At 44.2% G+C, this 16,291-nt stretch overlaps 1 long non-coding RNA gene across 1 annotated transcript; it reads right to left on the bottom strand.

The window, feature by feature from the left end:
* Positions 1-6,248: 6,248 nt before the first annotated feature.
* On the bottom strand, positions 6,249-16,258 carry LOC141374541 (uncharacterized). The gene is made up of 3 exons (XR_012381533.1): positions 16,133-16,258; positions 15,223-15,344; positions 6,249-7,322 (listed from the first exon to the last, which is right to left on the bottom strand). It is a non-coding gene; the product is annotated as an uncharacterized lncRNA (long non-coding RNA).
* Between the last annotated feature and the right edge of the window lie 33 nt (positions 16,259-16,291).

Consider the following 16,291-nt stretch of genomic DNA (forward strand, 5'->3'; position numbering starts at 1 on the left):
CCCTGCAGGGAAATCCCTGCCCATTCTGACACATGCGCATACCTGCAAATGCAAAAGAACTAACGCTTTGAGCTGGTGGAGAAATGCTCCCCTCTTCCATTCTTCTGGTTGGCAGTTCTGAGGAGCATTCTGTGTAGCTAAGAGGATAGAGCCCCAGTTGCCCAGGGTGATGCCCAACTTTATCAGTTCAGTACAGAACCCTTTGCTTGCTCTTCTCTGTTCTTCCTTGCTTGCCTGATCTTCCCACCCCTCCACTCCTGTTCCTTGGGATTTGTTCCCAAAATAAACTACCTCCACCTAAATTCTTGCTCAGAGTGTTTTTCCCGGGAACCCGGACTAAGCCAATCATTAAACCAAAAGAGGCATCTCTGCCCACCTTTCAGGGTCATTCTCAGCAGACCTTTCCCAAGTCTGCTAGCCAAGGAATCAGTTTGTTCAGCCTGAGCTTTTGCTCCTTTTATCTCCCAGTTGCCCTGCCCTCTAGAACATCACCAGTAAGCTCTCAGAGACAGGCAGGACGCATGGGGACTCCCAAGAGATAGGGCCAGCTGAAGGCCTGGGTCTAAATGAGTCTGACAAAGTCATTCTCAGAACCCCTTAAATCTGTCCCCTATTTCTGAGGTCCTGGCTGCTGACTTTGAAACTAGAGAAACTCTCAGCTCTGGGGTTGAACATGGAAGTGGAGCTGATGTGGGACCCAATTCACTCCCAGTCCAGCGTGTGCCAAGATTCTGTCTCCTTTCTGCCCTCCTGTTCCCCTCACCCCCTTGTAAAAAGCTGTTCCTCCACCCAGATACAAAGTCTCAGGCCAGGATGTGTGGCACATAGCACATTTCATCTCATTTCAACACCAACGGTGCTGCTGCAAATTACGCAGCTAGTCTGGGAGGGAAGCGGCCCTTCGCCTCTGCCTTCAAGGAGGGAAATGAGACCTGTACATAAATTAATGAATCATTAGAAGTCCTGTAAGTCTTCTAAAAGAGGGACATGTACGTGTAGTGGGAGTTCCTGGCAAGGCTTCAGGATGGGCTTTGTAGAAGAGGTAGCATCCTGAAAGAAGCCCCCTGAAGAGATCCCACTGCCCCAAGAGCCACAGTGTTGGCTCCCGTCCACATCAGTTCCTAACTGCCTCCTGGCTCACACTCTTCCTGAATCCCAGTCAAGCTAATCATTCCCTCATCTTCCGAGGCCCCAGCCCTCCCCCTCCAGACCTGGCCCTGTTCCACCTCTGAATGCCCTTGGTCTTCTCTGCCCTCAGTGTTAAGTGTTGAATGTCAAATGGCACAGGTTAAATCCTGCCCTTGGCCAGCCACCTTGAAGCCCTCCAGGAGCCCACCTGTGCAGCCCTCTGTGCTGAGCGTTGCTGGGGAAGAGAGAAGAATAACACCATTTACTATTCCAAATCCTGCAGGGCTTCTGTTTGTTTTGACACAATTGAATTTTCTTTAAAAAAAAAATGGGGTTGGGGGGCTAGGTATCATGCCCTTAATTCTGCAGAATTTGGAAATATCAAGCAGTTTTTTTTCTATAATTTATAGTGAAACAAAGAAAAAGCCCAATGGATTATTCTAAAAGCAGTGGTGCTCAAAATCTAATGTGCTGAAAAGAGCCCTTGATCCTGACGTTACTATAATACTGAATTCTGCCCATGACTGAGAAATGGAGACCCAGCCTTTCCCCTGCAGTAAATGAGCAAGTAAGACAAGAGCTTGGACCTTTCTGGAAAAAGAGGGGCAGTGTCAGGCATCTGCATCCTCACCCCCTTTCTGTCTCTTGACAGATGTATTTAACTAAAATTTTGGGGTTTTTTTTTAACCACGGTTTGGTATGAGGAGTCGTTTTGAAATTTTTTTTCTTTTTAAGTGGGCTCTGTGCCCAACATGGGGCCTGAACTCAGGACCCTGAGATCAAGAGTCACATGCTCTACCAAGTGAGCTAGGCAGGTGCCCCAATAGTTTGGAAATTTAAGCAAAGTTTCTTTGAGGTAATTGGGATCTTTGAAGAGGGAAAGTACGAGAAGGTAAAAAACAGTGACTCTGCTCATTCACCCAAGCTAGAGCAACCCATAAGTCTCCTTCCTTTCTTCTTTCAGTTTACATCTGAGCCTTATTATATATATCACAAGCATTGTGCTTTGTTCTCAGAATGTAGTGGGATAACAAAATGCTGGGTCCCTGTCTTCAACAGCACAACTTAGCAGTTAATTGCTATGTACCAGACACTATGCCAAGAGCTTTGTTTTTGTTGTTTTTTTTTTAAAGATTTATTTATTTATTTTGAGACAGTGAGAATGAGAGAAAGAGAGTACATGAGAGCGAGGAGGGTCAGAGGGAGAAGCAGGCCCCTCGCCGAGCAGGGAGCCTGATGCGGGACTCGATCCCGGGACTCCAGGATCATGACCTGAGCCGAAGGCAGTTGCTTAACCAACTGAGCCACCCAGGCGCCCCATGCCAAGAGCTTTGTATGCATTATTTCACTTAATCTCTGTAACAGTCTTAAAAGTGACCTAAGATCATCCCCATTTTGCATCTAAGGAAGTTGAGGCCTAGAGAGGTCAAATAATTGCCCACAGCAACACAACTAGCAAGTGACAGAGACAGATGCCACGTAAGTCCGTCCTTTTCCAAAGATTTTCTATCTTTCTTTTCTTAGAGAGAATGCGCACGAGCCAGGGGCAGGGGGGCAGGATAGGGAGAGAGAGAATCTCAAGCAGGCTCCGTGCTCTGTGCAGAGCCTGATGTGGGGCTCGATCTCACCACCCTGAGATCATGACCTGAGCCGAAATCAAGTTGGACGCTCAATGGACTGAGCCACCCAGGCACCCTCCAAAGAATTTCTTTAAGCCTACCACCAATTGTCCTAAGGTTCTTGCTTAAAAAAAGAATGAAAATTCCAGTTTATAAGGGTATTTGGAATAGAGAATTTTTTATAACCTGTTGGGCATTGTTTCTGTGGATGATTTAACAGAAGCTCAAACGCCTTATTATATGGAAATTTCTTTCAACAAATACAATACAGATGCCAAGACCTGATGCCCTCAACTAGGAAAAGTAATTATAGGTTCTAATTGACCATATAAACTTTGCAAGAGAAAAATATGGGACAAGATTCTCAACCCTTAAATCTGATTTAATTTTCTGACCTTCAAGTTCTGTTTTTTCAAAGAATATTTGTTACAGTAAACTCTTAAAAATCAGGATACCAAACCATGTGCTTATTTTTATTCATAGCTTTTCAATTTTTTTCAAATGAATATGTATTTTTTTTTAATATTTTCTGCTTCTTGCTACCAAGGACAGAGCCTACTATTTCAAAAGGGAAATCAAATTGCCAGGCTGCTGCCTCTCTATTTTCCCAAGGCATATCTGGTCCTCCCCAACTCCCTCCCCCCAACCAGACTCTTTCCAAGACTTAAAGGTTTTCCTTCTGTTGATATTTCTTGCATTCAGTGTTCACTCACCTTAGCTGGTGGTGGGGTAAAAATGCCCCCTCAGCACTATCAGCACGCAGGGTACTCTCCAGGTAAGTTACAAGGCAGATACACCTGGAGTCCTCTTAATGCTCAGTTAATAGTGTATAATACACACCCCTGGAAATCTCTTCCAAAATGTATGTGTATTATTTCAATGTTTGCCTCTAGCAGGGAAGGTAAATTCTCACACTCATTTCATAAAACGAACTAATGATAAAATACAATATTTAGAGTTCTGGATGTTTGTGTGTTTGTCACTAAATAGGCAAAGTTCAGCTTTGTAAATGTTTGTTTTAAGCTTAAAATGTCTGTAAGTTTGGCCCTCTGACAAGCAGAGGGTCAAGAGTAAATGCCACTGATTAGAGATAATTAAGAAAAAATTATGCCAAAGGGCAGCTCCAACCAACTTCATCTTAAGCTCCCCCTACCAGGTATATGTAGACATAAATGAACATAGGAAATGGCCTGAACAGAAGGAAATATCCAGAGAATGCCCTGAGCATGACCCAGGATCAGGACTTGAGAAAGATTTCAAGATGACCAAGTAGCTTTAGACAGAGTCAGTTGTGAGAAGGTGGAGCAAAAACAAACCCCTTGAACATCACAATGGAGGTAAGGAAGAGTATGTCTGGAGTATAGGAGATCCCTTAAGGGTGTCTCTTAGTATTACGGTGCCCTGTCATTAAAGTCAGTGGAAAATTACAACAATCAAATTCAGGCAAGATTACTAACGACCTTGATCCTCCGTGAATGATGGTTCAGGGCATCCTACCAGGTAAAGAAACACATCAGCCAAGGACAAAGGGAATATGGAATGGGCAGTAGGAAAAGGTAATTATAAATATCAGCTACAACCACATTCCCAGTTACAGAAAACAAGGACTGTAATTGTCATGAGGATTTCTTCCTTATTTTGTGGGGTGTGTGTGTGTGTGTTTAATATCTTTGTTTTCTTTCCTCTATTACCCCCTTACGTAACATAAGATGTTCTGACTTTATATCATAGTATTGTTAACTTTACGGCATAGTATTTCAGTTATGGGATATCAAGGAGAATAAACATCATCCAAGGACTTTGCATCCTCTTCTAGGGAAAGGGTTAGTGCATTTTCAATTGTATACAAGATAGTCACATCAAGTTAGGTGGAATTATTACCTTATTATTGTCTTTATTTGGAGAGTAAGTGCGGTTTAAGGAGGTATGTATGGATGCCAAGTTAACATGGAATGGCTGTTGATGTTGAATCTTGTATGTCAACTTGGCTAGTCCACAGTGCCCACGTATTTGGTCACACATCATTCTGAATGTTTTGGTGAATAGGTTGTTAGGTGAAATTAATATTTAAATCAGTGGACTTTGAGTAAAGCAGATTATCCTTCATAGCGTGGATGGCCTCATCCAACCAAATGAAGGCCTTAATAGGAAGACTGACCTCTTCAGGAGAGGGAATTCTGCGGGCCGGCCACCTTTGGACTCTTCTCTGGAGCTCTTCTCTGGGTCTCTACCCTGCTGGCCTATGCTGATGATTTTGAACTTGCCAAGCCTCTACAATCATGTGAGCCAGTTCCTTAAAATCTTTCTCTTTCCCTCTCTCTCCCCCAAACCCTTGCTCTTCCCACCCCTCTCTTCATTTATATACATCCTGTTGATTCTGTGCCTCGGCAGAACCCTAACCTTAATACACCCACTCAGAGTGATCTGCTTCCCTACTTGGACCCTGAGACAACATTGAAATAGATCCCTCTACTCTGGAATTGGTCCCTCTTTCTGTCTGGGAGGGCAGGACCCCAAAGGAGCAGGGAGGGCCATTACTGCAAAGGCAGAACTGGCAGTGTGCAGGGAAGTGAGATGTTTGCTGGCACTCAGGGCACAGGTCAGAGGCAAGAGGGTTGCTCTTCAGGCCAAGCTAGGCTGTGGCAAGCCTTGCTTTTCACCCTCTCCTCCTCCTGAGACCCCTGCCGTCACTGCCCTGCAGGGGTTCACAGCCCGAGGAGAGGGACTGTGGCACTCCAGGGCAGCTTGTGCTCGATGATGTAACAGGCAAAACCATGGGCTCCAGGAGGATGGAAGAGGGAGCTGTTCCTTCAGATTGGGGCCAAGCAGCAGGCTTCATAGAGGAGGTGACTGCCTTGGATTGCAAATTCAAAGATCGATAGAATATTTTTCCTCCAAATTTTTATCTTGAAAAAGTTTAAACTTACAGAAAAGATGAAGAGTATAATGAACACCCATACGACCATAATCTAAAGTCCCAATTGTTTTTTTTTTTAAGATTTTATTTATTTATTTGACAGAGAGAGACACAGCGAGAGAGGGAACACAAGCAGGGGCAGTGGGAGAGGGAGAAGCAGGCTTCCCGCCGAGCAGGGAGCCCGATGCGGGGCTCGATCCCAGGACCCTGGGATCATGACCCGAGCCGAAGGCAGACGCTTAACGACTGAGCCACCCAGGCGCCCCTAAAGTCCCAATCGTTAACAGTTGGTCATGTTTGCCTTCCCTAAACACACATACGTACACTTACACTTAGACACTTTGCTGAGTCATTTGAAAGTATGTTGCAGCCAGACATCACGACACACCACTCCCAAATATTTCAGAATCTATTTCAAAGGAACAAGGCAATAAGGCAATTCTCCTATACAACCATGATACTATATTGTCACATTCAAGAAATTTAACACTGATAACAGTAGTAGGATCCAGTTCATCTATACTCAGATTTTTTCAGTTGTCCCAATAATGTCCTTTTGTGGTTTTGTAGTTTTTTTCCCTCGGTTAAGATTCCAACTGAGGATAATGACTTATGTTTACTTATCATGTCTCTTTAGTTTCTCTTAATCTAGAACAGTCCCCTGCCTTTTCTTTTTGGGGACAGGGTCTTTCATGATGTTGACAGTTTGAGGAATCCAGACTAGTTGTGGGCCAAATCAGTGGCCATACCGGAAGGAAGAGCTTATAGAAATGAAGAGAGTCTAAAGAGATGAGGCTGAGGAGTGGCTGGGCTCAGGTGGGGTGCGGTGGGGAGCTGGGGAGTTTGAATTTCATGGTGTTTGCAGTGTCCCCTTGACTCCTGGCAGATTCGGTGGGTTATAATAGGTGTGTTCTTACGGTTATACAACCACCAGCAACCTGTCCTTTTGTAGGGGATCCTGGCCAGCTGGGCTATCTCTGGGTTATTCTAGCACAATGTTTCCTCATAGTGGAAAACTACTTCAGGCAGACCAAGAGTTTCTGGAACCTCTCCTTACTTCTTCATCCCTCCCATTTCACCAGGTTCTGCAGCCGGCCTCCAGTGCAACTGCCCAGTATTCTCGTTCCTCTCTGCCATCACTGGCTCGGGTATGGGGAGGCAGGGGATGGAAACACAAGTTGGCATCCTAGTGGGCCAATGAGAGTGGAGTCAAAGAGAGCATGGGACATGAGGAGAAGCACAAAGGGCAACGTGGTAAGCTGGAAGCAAAAGACCACCAGACTGAGCAGCCCCGTCTTCCAGGACTGAGCGAGCTGGAAGCAAAGGCAGAACTGGCAGTGTGCAGGGAAGCGAGATGTTTGCTGGCATTCAGGGCACAGCAGGTCATCCTTAGAGGTGTTTCCTCAAATGGCTGCTCATTTTCTTGCATGATGTGAGGCTGCGGCAGCCACAAGAGAGAAGGATGAGAGCCTTGCTTGCATGGAGTGTGTTCTGATAAGCAGAAGCTGGTTCAGGGGATGGGTCCCACTCACACGCACACAGTAGTAATAGAGCTTCACCCATGGTTGAAGGACTTGCAGCAGGAAGTCAGAGGCCCAGTGTCATGTCCCTAAGGAGTGCCAAAGAGACACACTACACCCAGACACTCAATGGCAAGGCTGGAAAGCAAGAAAAGGAAATGAAGTATAAATAAAAGGAGTTAAAACTGCTCTTACTGCAGGCCCTATAATTACTAATCCAGACTATTCAGGATAGTTAACATCATAGCTATTACAATAATCATGGAGTTTGGGGGCACCTGGGTGGCTTAGTCAGTTGGGCGTCTGCCTTTGGCTCAGGTCATGATCCTGGAGTCCTGGGATCAAGTCCTGCATTGGGCTCCTTGCTCAGCGGGGAGCCTGCTTCTCCCTCTCCCTGCTGCTCCGCCTGCTTGTGCTCTTGCTCTCTCTCTGACAGACAAATAAATAAAATCTTAAAAAAAAAAAAAAAAAACAAATAGGGGTGCCTGGGTGGCTCAGTCGTTAAGTGTCTGCCTTCGGCTCAGGTCATGATCCCAGGGTCCTGGGATCAAGCCCCACGTCGGGCTCCCTGCTCAGCGGGAAGCCTGCTTCTCCCTCTCCCACTCCCCCTGCTTGTGTTCCCTCTCTCGCTCTCTCTGTCAAATAAATAAATAAAATCTTTAAAAAAGAGAGGGAGAATATACTGCTTCTTTTACGCCTTAATAAATTTTTATTTTGAATAATTTTAGATGTACAGAAAAATTCCCATATATTCTTCACCTAATGTGAACATTTTATATAAACATATTTGTCAAAACTGAGAAACTAATACTGACACAACACTATTAACTGAACTCCAGGCTTTATTTGGATTTCACTAGTTTTTTTTCACTAATGTCCTTTTTCCATCCCTGGGATCTAATCTAAAATACCATATCACATTTAGATGTCATGTCTCCTACTTTCTTTTAATTTATGATAGCTTCTCAGTCTTGCTTTGATTTTTCAGGACCTTGATAGTTTGAAAGAGTGCATCCGCTATTCTGTCGACTACTCCTCAATTGTTTGATGTGTTTCTTATGGTTCCCGGGATTCGGTGTTGCGGGGAGAATACCACAGAGGTGAAGTGCCTTCCTCATATCATATCAAGGATATATATCATCAACATAACTTAACACAGATGACATTAACCTTGACACTTGGCTAAGGAAATGTCTGCCAGATTTCTACCCAGTAAAGTTCCTATTTTTCCATTTCCATATTCATTCTTTGGAGATAAGTCACTAAGTCTAGCTCATGCTCAAGGGGAGGGAATGAAGCTCCTAATCCTGGCATATTAATTTTAAATTAAGAAGATGTCTGAGAGCAGTAGTGCTGCCTTACGCACTTTTTTAAATTGCCCAATATTCATTGATTTATTCTATAAATATTTATTGAGCCCCTGCTATGTGGAAAGCTAGCCCCCGATGTAGACACTGGACACAGCAAATTCCTACCCTTATGGAACATACATTCTAGACGAATACTGAATGTACAGTAGGTTAAAAAACAAACAACAAACGAAAGCCTCCAGGATCCAAGGAACAAAGATATGGAACCAAAAGTGGGGGTGGGGCATGGGAAAGGCATGGTCCCCAAAGGAGGAAGGGGAAATAGGAGAAAGGGAGGGAGAGGGGCAACCCTAGGGATGTGGCCAATGCACATGGCAGCATACTGCAGTATGTGGGGATGCCTATCATATGCTGGAACAGGCAAGCTGGACTTAGTTGAAGGGGCTAAGCCAACTGGAAGGAATATGAGGGGATATTATAAGCAATTCTGGACACATAAAAGGCATTCTATAGATATTTGTTAAGTAAATAAATGAAGGAATAACAACATTAAATAGGCACATTCACCCTTGCTTGCTTCAGCATTAAAACCTCCAGTAAGACTTTCCAAGGTAATCAAAGGGAGAATCCCAACACTCTGGAGTGCAGCTGCTGCCCACAGCCCCGGCTCCTGCCTCCAGGGTTCCCTTCATAGGTATGCCCAAGGCTACTCCCCTTTACCTTTCCACCCAGGCACGAGTACAGACTTTTCCCCTAATTCCACTGGAGGCCAAGAGGGCAGAGTTGTCCTGAAACCGGTTCCAATATTTACACAGTCTTAGCCAGAGGCAGAGAACAAAGTGAAAGGAACTTCCCCCATGAGGTAGCAGGTAACCTGATTCCTGTGATAGCAATGGAGTCACCCAGGAACGCTGTGTTAACAGTGTGGGACAGCCACTCACATCTGTGCCGATATTTACTTCATCTTCTGAGGTCTCTCTAGTGTTTGTTTCCTAAGGTTTGGTGGAACAACACACAAGCTTTTTGCTTTTATTTACCACTTCACCTTTGCCCTGAGGGGAGAGTGCCAAAGGGAAGTCCTGAAAAATGGTGGTGACCACTCCTCTTCTCGTTTTCCCTGTTCTTAAAGTGCTCTGAGAGACAGGATTTTTAAGGGCAGCCTGCATCAAAATGACAAAGCTAGAAAGAACTCTTTTTCTAGAGTCTAATTATAAATTAGCAGTTCAGCACTCTGAATACTTCTCAAGAATCAAAAAACCAGCATCCAGTTTCTGCCACTATCTTGCCTTGTGACCTTAAAACCTCTCCTCCCTGGGAACAAGACAAGGATGTTCACCTCATCACTTTTATTCAACATAGTACTGGAAGTCCTAGCCACAGCAATCAGACAAGAAAAAGGAATAAAAGGCATTCAAATTGGTAAGAAGGAAGTAAAACTTACACTGCATACAGATGATATGATGCTATATACAGAAAATCCTAAAGACTACACACACACACACACACACACACACACACACACAAACACTACTAGAACTGATAAATGAATTCAGTAAGGTTGTGGGACACAAAATCAATGTACAGAAATCCATGGCATTTCTATACACTAATAAGGAAGCAACAGAAAGAAATTAATAAAATGATCGCATTTACAATTACACCAAAAATAATAAAATACCTAGGAATAACTTAACCAAGGAGGTAAAAGACCTGTACTCTGAAAACTATAAAACACTGATGAAAGAAATCGAAGACAACATAAACCAATGGAAAGATATTCCAAGCTCATGGATTGGAAGAACAAATACTGTTAAAATGTCCATACCACCCAAAGCAATCTACAGATTTAATGCAATCCCTAGCAAAATATCAACAGCATTTTTCACAGAACTAGAACAAATAATCCTAAAATTTGTATGGAACCACAAAAGACCCCAAACAGACAAAGCAATCTTGAAAAAAAAAGAAAACAAAAATGAAACTAGAAGTATAACAATTCCAGATTTTAAGTTATATTACAAAGCTGTAGTAATCAAAACAGTATGGTACAGGCAAAAAAATAGACACATAGATCGATGGAACAGGAGAGAAAGCCCAGATACAAACCCACAATTATATGGTTAATTGATCTCTGACAAAAGAGGCAAGAATATGCAGTAGGAAAAAGATGGTCTCTTCAACAAATGGTGTTGGGAAAACTGGACAGCTACATGCAAAGGAATGAAACTGGACCACTTTCTTACACCACACACATCATACACCATACACAAAAATAAACTCAAAATGGATTAAAGGGGCACCTGGGTGGCTCAGTCAGTTAAGCATCTGACTCTTGATTTCGGCTCAGGTCATGATCTCAGGGTCTTGAGAGGGAGGCCATGCTGGACTCCATGCTTAGCATGGAGTCTGCTTATCCCTCTGGCTCTGCTCCTCCCCCTGCTCGCACTCTCCTTCTTTCCCTCTTTTTCTCTCTTTCTCAAATAAATAAATAAAATCTTTTTTTTTTTAATGGATTAAAGAGGGCGCCTGGGTGGCTCAGTTGGTTAAGCGACTGCCTTCGGCTCAGGTCATGATCCTGGAGTTCCAGGATCAAGTCCCGCATTGGGCTCCCTGCTCAGCAGGGAGTCTGCTTCTCCCTCTGAGCCTCCCTCCTCTCATGTGCTCTCTCTCTCTCTCATTCTCTCTCTCAAATAAATAAATAAAATCTTTAAATAAATAAATAAATAAATAAATAAATGGATTAAAGACCTAAATGTGAGACCTAAAACCATAAAAATCCTAGAAGAGAGCATAGGCAGTAATTTCTCTGATATCAGTTGTAGCAACATTTTTTCTAGATATGTCTCCTGAGGCAAAGGAAATAAAAGCAAAAATAAACTATTAGGACTACAACAACCTAAAAATCTTCTGCACAGCAAAGGAAACAATAAAAAAAAAAAAAAACCCTAAACGGCAACCTACAGAATGGGAGAAGATATTTGCAAATGACATATCCAATAGTTAGTATCCAAAATGCATAAAGAACAGATACGACTCAACACCCAAAAACCAAATAATCCAATTAATAAATGGGCAGAAGACATGAACAGATACTTCTCCAAAGGAGACATCCAGATGGCCAACAGACACATGAAAAGATGCTCATCATCACTCATCGTCAGGGAGATGAAAATCAAAACCACAGTGAGATATCACCTCACACCCGTCAGAATGGCTAAAAACAAGTCAAGAAACAAGTGTTGGTGAGGATGTGGAGAAAAACGAACCCTCGTGCACCATTGGTGGGAACGCAAACTGGTGCAGCCACTCTGGAAAAGTTTGGAGTTTCCTCAAAAAGTTAAAAGTAGAATTACCCTCCTGACTTCTCCATGAACTTCACCGCCTTTGTGATCCAGGGCATACAAGCAGGAGACAAGGTGGAGAGCCAGAAAAGAGCCCAGCACCCCTCACCAACATAGGTACCAGCACTTGTGAGAAACTGCAATGAACCAAACTGGCTAGAGGTGGAGCTCTCCATTTAGTTGAGAAAGAATTAGGCTGTATGTTGAGTTAATGGTCTAATTAAATATTATCATTCAGCAGTGTATCACTGACCGTGTTAGGCAAATAATACCCTTTCAAATATCAGTAGCCTTTGCCAGTGATGAGTGACTCACTTGTGTACAATCATAATTGCCCTGCTTCTCATCTAGGGGAAATTAATCTGAGTGTGACAACATAGTTTAGGCCAGAAACACTCAGAAATTCAATCTAATGGGCTTAAATTAATTAAAATAAGGCTTTGGAAGATGCCTCTCAAATCGAGGGCTGAAGAAATTTGTTCACAACCACAAAGTCGTAGGTATTTATCTCCTTAACAAAACAACCATACAAAAAATGCATCATTTTGCTCCCAAATGCTCAGTGGCATTTAAATCAGTAGCAAACTCAATCCCTAGAGGATGTTTAGAAACTTGCTTTCCTGACTACTGCTCTATCTCTCAAGTCCTTTGGATACTCCCAGCTGGATACAAGTCTTTGAGATCCAGGCCAAATGATAGCCCTGGAAAGGCAGTGACCCTGTCAAAGATCAAAGTCAGCTGATAATAGGTCCTTGGTGGCAGGCACAACTGGCAGGAGAATTGGGCCTTAGGAGCTCTGTTGGCAAGATGCACCTGTGCTTTCTGCCACCACCAAGCCTCCTGGCCCCTGAACCACACAGCTCGTACCACTTACTGCTGAGCCTTGAGAACTCCTGCACGTTCGTGGCATTTGTCCAGAATCATGAATCTTGACCAGCTCCAAGTCTACTCTGATCTGTCCTGGACTTCCCTGCTGTGTCTTACTTCCCTGGCTTTGGACTAATCTTACCTACCCTTTAATTCCACTGCTGACCCTCTAACTCTTATCTTTGCTTCCCTTCTACCTCCACTCTTTTTAGGTATTCGGTGGCCCCCTAGGGCTAGCAAGTGTCCTAGAGCATTACTGGGAACAGGGTTTATCATGGAAGAAGTCTCTGAAGCAGAAGGAGGACTTCAAGGATACTGCTCAGAAGTGAAGCATCCTTCCACAGGGAGGTGCCTTAGAAATGAAAGAGCAGAAGTGGGCCCTCATCCTTGTTCCTGCTTCTGGTCATCAGCCCCATACAGGACATCCATATTCTGCTGGCCCTGTACCTCCAGACCAAACACCAGCATAGGAGGGTCGTCAGGGTGTCATAGGCTTTGGGCCCTTGGTGAACACAGAGCCACCTATCTTTTCCATTCCTTCTATCTCTGTTCTCCTCCCAGGGTCCTGCTGCCTTTCTTTTGGAATCTAGAAATACAAATTACCTTATTCCACTCCTTCACTGCAAAAGTAGAAGTTCCTCCAGTCAACAAAAATTTATGAGCACTTACTATTTGCTTTAGGTGCTGGGGATATACCTAGACAAGATATCAAAATCCCTGCTCTTGTGGAGCTAAAATCTAGTGAGGGACAGAGAAAATAAGATAAATATTAGTATTGCCAATGGTGATAAGTGCTTCAAATATACATAAAGTAGGAAAAGAAGATAGGAAGTTGCCAGAAATAAAGGGTTGGTGGTACAATTTACAGTTGTTTTATGCTGGGGGCGCCTGGGTGGGCTCAACTGGTTAATCATCTGACTTCAGCTCAGGTCATGGTTTCAGGGTCCTGGGATTGAGCCCCCTCCGGCTCCCCACTCCGTGGGGATTCTGCTTGTCCCTCTGCCTCTCTCTCTGCTCGTGCTCTCTCTCAAATAAATATATAAAATAAATAAAATAGTTTTATGCTAAAAGTGATATTTTTTGAAGAGTTTTTATCTTTTAAGCAAGGTGTGGGCCCAAGGTGGGGCTTGAACTCACAGCCCCAAGATCAAGAGTTGCATGTTCTACTGACTGAGACAGCCAGGCGCTTCTGAAGGTGATATTTGAACAAAGACTTGAAGGAGGTGGAGCGTGCACCATGCAGATATCTGGAGAACAGGAGTAGATCTAAGATTTGTGGGGCCTGATCTTTAAGCCATTTGGAGACCCTCTTTTAAAAAAAGAATATAAAATTATCAATATAAAATTAGGTGCAAGACCTTAGAAAGGCCCATGTAAATGAAGGGTCTGAAGCTTACGCTCCATTAGCACAGTAATAACGCTGCCTTGCTCGGGGACCAGCATCCACGCGCCCACCCGGAACGGTGGGCGCGAAAGGAGGCATGAGCATGCGCAGTGAGTTAGGCATGCGCAAAGAGGCCCTGGTAGCTGGAGCAGAGCCAATGACAGAAGAGCAGTGTGGTCTGAGGGAGCTGGGGCCAGATTACCGGGATCTGGGCTTTACTGGTTGGGATGGGACCCACTGAAGGGTTTTGAGAAGAGGAGTAACATGATGGACTTCGATTCTGAAACAATTTCTCTGAGTGCTATTTTGAGAATAGACAATATTTGGAAGAAGGTCAAAGATGGAAGCAGAGATCAATTAGGAGCCAGTTAGAATAATTTCGGAGAGAGACTATGGTGGCTCAGACTGGCTACCTCTAGTAGCAGAGGTGTGAGAAGTGGCTGATCCTGAACATGCTTTGAAGATAAAGTCCCCAGGATTTGCTACCAGATCAGATGGAAGGGAGAGAGAGAGAGAGAGAGAGAGACTGTCATGTAGCTCCATTAACTGAGACCGGGGGTGGGGGGAGGTGTTTGAGAGCAGATTTTAAGTGGAAGGTTAGAGTTCGATTTTGAACATGTTAATTTTGAGATGCATACACACCCAGAGGGAGACATGGAATCTGCAGTCCAGTCTGGAAGAGACCTGGGCTGGACCTAATAACTTCTAGAACCTGGATTAGACATGAAGGGAGGTGATATGTAGAGAAAAGAAGTGGCCCTAGATTTGAACCCTGAGGCCCTCCGAAACTTAAGAGTCAGGGAGGAAAGGGGGAACTGGCAAATGAGACAGAGAAGGAATAGGCAGGAGGCAGGAGAAGAGCCCAGAAAGAGTGATCCCCTGGAAGCCAGGGGAACAAAGCGTGTTAAAGAGGTTGAAGTGACCAAGCACTTCAAAGGCCGCTGATAGGTCAAACCTGAGGACTGAGAACTGATCACTGATTTTAACAGCCTGTGGAACTCCCTGGTGATCTCGACAAGAGCAGGAGGCATATAGACATGTGGATCCGGAGCTCAGCAGAGTGAAAACCAAACCACGGTGAAACCTTCAGCCGGGTGTGTCTGGCTGTCTGCCTTCAGCCATGGTCAGCAGCTCACCTGGTCTGTCCCCCGGGACCTTCCTCCTTCACCCAGCACTTGTGGGCTGTTCTTGCCTCCACGTTCTTTCCAACCCTGGACCAACACTTCACCTACTGGAAGCGCTGGGATTCTGGAATCCCCTGTGTGGGAAAAGGAGACAGACAAAACAAGAGAGATGAAGAGAGAAAAAGAAGGAAGCTTGAGACAAAATGAGTAAACACTGCCTTTCCATTACAGCGCAAATCACCTGTCACAGGACGCTGTCACCGCAAAGAAGTGCAAGTTGGTGGGAAAACGGCTAACACGACATTTTGTTTATCAGTTTACAAAAGGACTTTCCTTTCATTCAAGTAAAAATAGATTATCATTAAACTAATGTGCCTAGTTTACCAGAAAGGAACCTGAAAGGCCAAGAAGAGGCTGTCTGCAGGTTTACAGTATGTCTTTGACTTAGCACAGTTCACCTGCAAACCACGTTAACACACGTACAGGAGGGACCACACCGCGGTTTAATCTCTCTCCTCCTCACTTTTCTGTGGCTGTGGTTTACATTTTACTTTTACATGCCCTATAAGGCCTACACTACATTGTTCCTATTTCTATTCAGTCCACTGTCCTTTAAAGAGATTTAGATAGGGACGCCTAGGTGGCGCAATTGGTTGGACGTTGGACTCTTGGTTTCGGCTCAGGTTGTGGTTTCCGTGTCATGGTCTTGGGTCACGGGATCCAGCCCCGGGATTGAGCCCCGGGATCGAGCCCCGGGTCAGGCTCTGCGCCCAGTGTGGAGTCGGCTTGGGTTTCTCCCTTCCTTTCTCTCTGCTCCTCCTCACCCACGTGCACATGCACTCTCTCTCTCTCTCTCTCTAATAAATACATCTTTAAAAAAATAGAGATTTAGATAATAAGAAAAAATGTTTTATGTATTTACCCACACAGTTGCTCTTCCTTCTCTATGTAGTTCCATATTTTCATCTGGTGTCACCGACCTTCTGCCTAAGGGACTTCTTTTAACCTTTGCTGTAGTGCGGGTCTGCTGGTGATGAATTCCTTCCGCTTTTGTATGTCTAAAAAAAAAAAAGCCTTTATT

Source organism: Callorhinus ursinus, unplaced genomic scaffold, assembly GCF_003265705.2.
Source record: "Callorhinus ursinus isolate GAN/ISIS: 27379988/994484 unplaced genomic scaffold, GSC_fseal_2.0 scaffold1, whole genome shotgun sequence".
In the NCBI taxonomy this organism is placed as follows: Eukaryota; Metazoa; Chordata; class Mammalia; order Carnivora; family Otariidae; genus Callorhinus; species Callorhinus ursinus.